Source organism: Branchiostoma belcheri, unplaced genomic scaffold, assembly GCF_001625305.1.
Source record: "Branchiostoma belcheri isolate BF01 breed outbred unplaced genomic scaffold, Haploidv18h27 scaffold1, whole genome shotgun sequence".
NCBI lineage: Eukaryota > Metazoa > Chordata > Leptocardii > Amphioxiformes > Branchiostomatidae > Branchiostoma > Branchiostoma belcheri.
Window position 1 is genome coordinate 8796287 of NW_017802379.1, and position 6000 is coordinate 8802286.

The 6000-nt window shown below is 41.2% G+C and overlaps 1 protein-coding gene across 1 annotated transcript in view; it reads right to left on the bottom strand.

Moving 5' to 3' along the window:
* Nucleotides 1-5431, bottom strand: part of LOC109467406 (matrix metalloproteinase-24-like) — a 40460-nt gene extending 35029 nt beyond the window's left edge. Inside the window, exon 1 of the mRNA XM_019765363.1 lies at nt 5259-5431. The gene's annotated coding sequence lies outside the window, so the exon portion shown is untranslated. The remainder of the gene's footprint in view (nt 1-5258) is intronic.
* Between the last annotated feature and the right edge of the window lie 569 nt (nt 5432-6000).

A 6000-nucleotide genomic window follows, 5' to 3' on the forward strand; every position in this document is an offset into this window, starting at 1 on the left:
TTTTAGCATTTCATACTTTGCGCATTTGAAACTTCAGAAACAAGCTCCAAGATGAGTCCTTTATTTTCTGGGTGGTACCCTAAATATAAATCAACCCAGGGCCCATCCAGTAACCATTTTCCGTCAGAATTTTGGTAATTTTTGCTCCATGAGGTTCAATATACATTGGGATAGTGTGGTTTCAACTCAGTATTTAGATAAATGACTAGAATATTGGCTCTGAAAACTCGCGGGTTTCCAAGAACTAAAAAACTGCACTGGGTGCCTTTAAAACTACCCAAACCGCTCTTCCTCCATGCCGGCACTTCAAAGACCGCAGCTACCGGCTCAAAACACCCGGCGGTGTTGGGGGTATCGGCGGGCACCACAACCCAACCAGACCGCTGCGATACATAGACACCGCACGGAGAGATACCTACACGCAGATAACATCTTGTCTTTAATGCAGGCCGTCTTTGAGAATGTTATCTCACCTGAGATGCGTGCGTTGATTCACAATAGGGACAATTTTCGAACCGCTGCCTAACATCCGGTAGCCATATCGTCACTACCTACCCAACCAAAACAAACTGTAGTTGCCTCAACCGCTCTTTGAAGATTTCAATCTCTTAAAAATCCACTTAGTTCAAACTGTTACCAAAGTGAATCTTTGCAGATAATAATCTTAACAAACACGTATTAGCATGGGGAACAAAGTGTCGTTGGGACTTAACAAAACACTTTTAAACTTTGACACTTGAAAATGAATAGTCACTCACTGACGACTATCTGTACTGTTTAGGCTCCTAAGACCCTCCAAAACTAAGTCGTTCAGGGCTCGAAATACTGAGTGCATGTGCACCTTAGTGCACCCAAATTTGGAGCTGTGCACCCAATTTTTTTCTGTGGGTGCACCAGTGCACCCAAATGTTTTTTGGAGGTTTACGTATATGTCAAGATGTTAAATTTAGGGTAGTACTAGTATTCAGCATATTCTTAACATCTAAGTGTCAGAAAAAATAGTAGAATCATTCTTGTAGTACTTTTCAATAGAAGCAAAACATAATTAGTTTTCGCTGACATTCTACTTGTTTTATCTTATATGGTGCACCCATAGAAAATTTTGTGCACCCAATTTGTTAGGTTGGATGCACCAGTGCACCTATTCCCAAAAATGAATTTCGAGCCCTGTCGTTGTACTAGAGGGGCGGGGAATTTAAGAAGGTGAAAGACAAAGAAAGGAGCTTTGAAAGAAACATTCAAGGGGTACAATAATCAAAGACATAAACTTAAAAGTCAGACGAAGAAAATATAAATGAGTAAGATACTACTGACTTCACATCTGTTTTGGAACATTCACTCACTCGGAACAATTAGAGCCGAAACAAAAGAAAATAAACACACTATAAGAAAAGAAGATTTAGTCTTAATGGTAGAATGAAAGATCAATATGTGCATGTTTAAACAGCTTGAAATTTAACGTAATTTTGCAGTAATAGTAGATAGGATATATTCTAGCTGGTTGCGCTAAGATAATGGTAAATATACAGCTGTTCAGTGCAGGTGTTCCGGAGCTACCTTACATGGCCTGTAAGCCTTTAAGATCCAACCTCTTTAATCTTCATACACACATGTCAAAAGATGTGCAAAGATCACAGGACTGAGTATTAAACAAGACTGGTCATCAGGAAATGTAGACGTGTCGGGGATATATTGGAGCAAAAGGCGGTAAGAAGTGCTTTTTGACCTGTAGGACTCTTTCGTAAGAAAAGGTGGCAATGCGATTTTATGGTATACCGGTAACGGTTGCAGACTTTAAAGGTTCTGAGTTTGAATCCTTAGCAGGGCCCAAAGTGCTTTTTGACCTGTAGGACTCTTTCGTAAGAAAAGGTGACCAAAAAAATGATCCTATGGTAACGGTTGTAGACCTTAAAGGTTCTGGGTTTGAATCCTTAGCAGGGCGCAGTGCTGTGCCCTTGGGAATGGCACTTAGCGCCTATCCTCTCAGGTGAAAATGAGTACACAGCTTCGGTTAGGGACGTCCTTTCGGATATAAACCTACAGTCCAGTTCAGATTCTACTTACTGTACGAACTAACGAAGCTGGTATGTTACGCCTAAAGGCAGTTTTCCGGTTATACCAAACAAACAAACAAACAAACAAACAAAATGTTACCATCGAACCTGAATCTCCAGGTATACCTAGGACTTGTAGTTGACAAGCCTTTTCATACCTTTACCCAATCAAGCTTTCATCCAATCGACGACGTCGGGAGTTCGTTGTATGAGTAATACGATTAGAGTTGACATTGGTGATTGGTCAATTACCATCTTACGTTTATTACTAAACAATTATTAAAAGGAACCAGTATTATAGTCTCTAGAGCATCCTGTGTAAAAGATGAACTCGAAAAGATAAGAATTAAAACACTTTTGTTGCCGTGAGTATATCCGCATGAGTTCTACGGAGCGTAAGTTTTCCAGTGACAATGGCGGATATAGACATGCACCAGTTCGAGATAGGAAACAAGATAAACCGATATCAATCTCCTCGTGACAATGAGCAATCTGTGCTCAACAGACGCAGACTTTCTATGGCCACAGCAAGTAAATTGTATGGATGACATCCTCCGCAGACTCCAAATCTAATGCGAGCGTGCGAAAAAAACAAGGCTCCTACATCGATGAAGGTTAGACATCCAGGTAATACAATACGCCAAAAAACAGTTACTTCCAAAAATCATATCCAGTTGCTTGAGTAACTGCTTTTTAGCGTAAGGCTCCTACAATTTAAAATTTGTACTCAATCATTGTACAAATGGCTTTGATTCAGTGGGAACATCACATATACACAGCCAGCATCACATATCACTGCATCAAAGTAAGAAACAAAACATTAAATCAGAGCCTTGTTTTGTCTCCTCTCTTCATAGTTATCTGCCATCCACCTTCCGGCATGGTACTTTGCCCATTTTCGGCATGTTGACCACTGTCAGAAGGCAACAAAATTTCTTGTGTTTTTTTTTTCAAAGTCAGACGAAAATTAATGCGCGCGCTGATGTCATCCATAAAAATTACTTGCTGTGGCCTAACCTAACAAGGGCATGTTGTGTACAGGCATGCCTGAAAAAATGGACGCATTTATAAATACAACTACAGGAAGGAAACGAAGACAAGCTGATACTATATGGAAACATGACTGGGTACATTTTGTGGTAAAGAAACGTTTGTTGAAGAAACAGAGGTAGAACAAAGGTTCCATAGAAGAAGACAACGTTCACAACAAACAACGGAAATTGCGAAACAAAACCTCGTCAAACACCGTGTCGAACTTCGTACTCTCATACCTGTCGCGAGTGTAGATAGGTAACCAAAGTCCAATTCTCAGAAAGGCGGTTCTGTACAGAATGTCACACTTGTGGAACAACACAGGCGACAACTAGCAAAGTACTGGACTGTAAATAGTGTATTTAAGGAATTGTGTTAAGTTTGCTACATACTGTTAACTTTGCAATGTTTTTGTACGTTCCTCTTCAATTGTAATACATGTATGTATATATGAATGTAATGTGTAGACCACAGGAAGAATAGCCTCTTATGAGGCTTATTGTGGATCTAAATAAAACTCAAAGAGGTGAAAGCTCTTGCCCAAACACGTATGCATGTTCAATAGAGCGTGAGACTACAGGATTAGGTGATACAGCACGGAGCTAGGTTCCCAGAAGTACCTAAAATGTATTCCGTAGCCCGGCATGCCCTAAGGCTTATCCAACGCCCCCCTCCCCATCGCTCAATACTAGTACATCGGTTGATCTCTTCTACCTCCATGATAAAACACTGTACGTGAGTGTTAAAAATGCTCCGTTGAATCTATTCCAGAGTTCTGCCCCTGTAAGAATGTATGATAGCCAAGGGTGCAAGACAATCCCCGAAACAATCTCCAAAAGCCCACATTTGACACGGTAAATTGTTGCAATATACATCGATTAATTTGCAGTGTTGAGGCCCATACATGCACAACCTACTAATCAACCTGTTGTCTATTACATGCTATAAACCGTGCAGATCACAACAAGTGTTTTACTTCATCCAGTAACACACCAACCCTCAAACAAATTCCTTTTTTTGGTGGTTTCTTCTGGCTAATACAAAAGTCTTAAAATGATGTCGTCTAAAGTCGCTCTTTCAGACGAGCTTCGGGATTGGTCGTGACCGTGTTCGGGGCTGATCGTGAACTAGTCGGTAATGTTCGTAACATCACACGACGTCTGATCGTGAACTCGGTAATATTCGTAACATCACACGACGTCTGATCGTGAACTCGGCAATGTTCGTAACATCACACGACGTCTGATCGTGAATTCTAATTCGGCAATGTTCGTAACATCACTCGACGTCTGATCGTGAACTCGGTAATGTTCGTAACATCACACGACGTCTGATCGTGAACTCGGCAATGTTCGTAACATCACTGACGATGTATCCCATCGTGAACTCGGCCATGTTCGCGAAATCACACGACGCCAGGTTTATTTACATAGGCATGTACCGTAGACTGGTTGGGCATGGTCTTCCCATGGCCAGACGAGCGGTCTATGGTCTTCTATACCCTGACCAGGCCACGCTTTCAGTCAACAAAGCTCACAAAAATGTTAGTCTGCTATTTAGCATTCACGTTTACAGTTCGCAAGTGTTCCGTAAAGCTGTGGTCACATGTAGCGGTGCATATAGCACTTTATCATAGTCTACTTCTACTGAATACCAGGGTACATTCTTTGTTAAGTATAATATGCCTTTGGGGGAAAGCCCGACAGCGTAAAACACACACACACAAACACACAGGACTTCAGAGCAGAGAGCAACTGGGCAAAATAAAGGGACGATCACACAAATCAAAATTATCATATCGTACCATTTGGTAACCCTGGAGACGTCAACTAACCATATATCCGCAGATCAGAATAGGAAAAAATCCATTTCTCGCATACGTACGTTTCTGTACATTTCTATGAAGCTAACAATCTAAAGGGAAGTTCTATGGTATTTCTATCTATTGAAAAGCAAGGGCTTGACCCATAATTCGAAAGTTTTTTTTCTGCGAGGTTTGAAGCGAGCCCCTTTCTCACAATGCGAAACTTGAGCGCCCGAAAGAAATGCCGGTACATTGTACTGTACTTACAAATGATCATTATCAAGCGGCTGGCAGGCAACTGCATTCACCCCCTCTCCTAGCCCTACCAAACGAAGAACACAAAAAAATACATGTATGTGCTAACTCACCGAGTAATATCCGCTTCTAGAACGAACTCCTAGCCGCGTAAGAGGTCTATCTCTACCGGTATGCCCTTGTATCGTCCTTAGCTTAGTAGAGAAGCAGTGTTGTTATTTACAGACGGTGTCCCTGTGTCCTTTGTTGCTCTCTTGCTGTCCCGCCAAGAATGCTACCTACCCTGTCACTCACCCAGGTCACTTATACTGGTATTTACCGTACATCATCTAATTGTATCTACTAAAAGTATTAATTATACAGTAAACAGTACTTCGAGCGATAATATTTTTTTCTAAACGAGTACAAGTCTTTCTTCGGATCTAGGTAATTATTTACTAGTCGTTGAACTTTTTAAACAATTAAAACAGAAGAGTTGTAACAATAATTGGTTCTACGGTAAGAGTGACGTCCTTCCGCTTGCGTTGAGCTACCAATCCACCTGTTGTGTTTGTTGACGTTTCCCTCAATGACCGAGGATTAGCCGCGATTAGTACTTGTTATTCTATGCGTATCTGAAAAAAACTACACCGATACCTCGATATGTTTTCCAATGTCTTTAAACACATGGCACTATACAATCACTAAAACAGACCGATGCTGATATGGTACGGCCAAACAGATGTCGAATTTGGGGACTTGTCACTTTGAGGCGACGGGAACTGATAGAGACTTATAAACGATAGCCCCTCTGGCAACAGACTATCACTAATTGGACTCTAGTGCCCACTTTTCGAGAAAGATAATGCGAAGAAA